Below are 1,658 nucleotides of genomic sequence, written 5' to 3' on the forward strand. Positions count from 1 at the left end.
GAACTAGAGAACGCCATGCCAAGTGAAATAAGCCAGACTCAGAAAGCCAAGGGTCCAATGTTTTCTCTCATGTATGGAAGCTAAAGAGAAAAACAGGGGAAACTCACAAAAATAGAAGGAATATCATTAGAACAGAAGTGGTGTATCAAGGGAGAGGGAGGACAGGAAGAGAGGGGGAAGAACTGGGGAATGAAGTTGACCAAATTATATGAGTTGCAAGTATGAATATACCACAGTGCATTTAAATTTCATATATAACTATAATACAGCAATTTAAAAATAAATACGCAAAGATTAGGAAGGCCAATAGAGTAGAGGAAGGGGGTCAGCAGGAGGAGGGAAGAGAGGGAAAGGGGTAGTACTGGGGATTGAAATGGAGAAAACTTTGTTATATACATTTACGAATATGTCAAAAATGAACCCACCTATTACATATAACTATAATATGCTAAAAAATAAAAAAAGTACCTCTTTCAGAAGGTAAATACGAAACTTTATACTGGGAGATGATACACGTAGTTGAAGAGAGCTGAAATTACACACATTAAGACTCTTCAATCTTTAATCACAGTGCTTCTTGTTCTTGCTTTCAAAACTCTATCTTTTTTATTTCTTTTGGAATCTATTTAAAAGTTTATTTTATTTTAATGCCTATTAATATGTTTCGTTTTTAAAGAGTCAATTAAAGTAATAAACTAACTTGTTTTTTAAAAAAATTAAAAAGCAATGGGAGTCAAGAAGTTCCAAGGGACCGAGGGAATGGTAGAGGGCAGAGCATATTCCACAGGACTTGGTAGATCATTTCAGGTACTTCAGAGGACACCATAGGAGGGTTTTGAGTGGAGAAATGGTCTCACTTATCTTAAGTATTGAAAGAACTGCTTTGGACGACTGCTCTTGGTTGGGGGCCGTCCCGCATCTAAGGCAGGAAGATGGTGACCACGAAGAAGATGAAAAAATCTCTGGAGTCAATCAACTCTAGGCTCCAGCTTGTTATGAAAAGTGGAAAGTATGTGCTGAGGTACAAGCAGACTCAAGATGATCAGTCAGGGCAAAGTAAAATTGGTCATCCTCGCCAACAACTGTCCAGCTCTGAGGAAATCTGAAATAGAGTACTATGCCATGTTGGTCAAAACTGGTGTCCAGGGGCTGGGGATATAGCTCAGTTGGTAGAGTGCTTGCCTTGCAAGCATAAGGCCCTGGGTTCAATCCCCAGCATCGAAAAAAAAAAAAAAAAAAAACTGGTGTCCATCATTATAGTGGCAATAATATTGAATTGGGCACAGCATGTGGAAAACACTACAGAGGTGCACACTGTTCATCATTGATTCAGGTGATTCTGATATCATTAGAAGCATGCCAGAACAGACTGGTGAAAAGTAAAACACACAAAATTTTTCTTTAATAAAACTTGGCAGAACTTGTTTTAAAAAAATAAATTCAATGAATTCAGCAAAAGAACAGGCTATAAAATCAACACGCATAAATCTAAAGCATTTTTATACGTAAGCAATGAAACATCTGAAAGGGAAATGAGGAAAACAACTCCATTTGCAATAGCCTCAAAAAAAAAAAAATACTTGGGAATCAATCTAACCAAAGAGGTAAAAGATCTCTACAATGAAAACTACAAAACATTGAAGAAAGAAATTGAGGAA

General features: G+C 36.9%; 1 pseudogene; it reads left to right on the plus strand.

Moving 5' to 3' along the window:
* The first annotated feature begins 932 nt into the window (after positions 1-932).
* LOC124978109 (60S ribosomal protein L30-like) lies at positions 933-1,383 on the plus strand (annotated as a pseudogene).
* The last annotated feature ends 275 nt before the right edge of the window (positions 1,384-1,658 follow it).

Source organism: Sciurus carolinensis, chromosome 2 (genome assembly GCF_902686445.1).
Source record: "Sciurus carolinensis chromosome 2, mSciCar1.2, whole genome shotgun sequence".
In the NCBI taxonomy this organism is placed as follows: domain Eukaryota; kingdom Metazoa; phylum Chordata; class Mammalia; order Rodentia; family Sciuridae; genus Sciurus; species Sciurus carolinensis.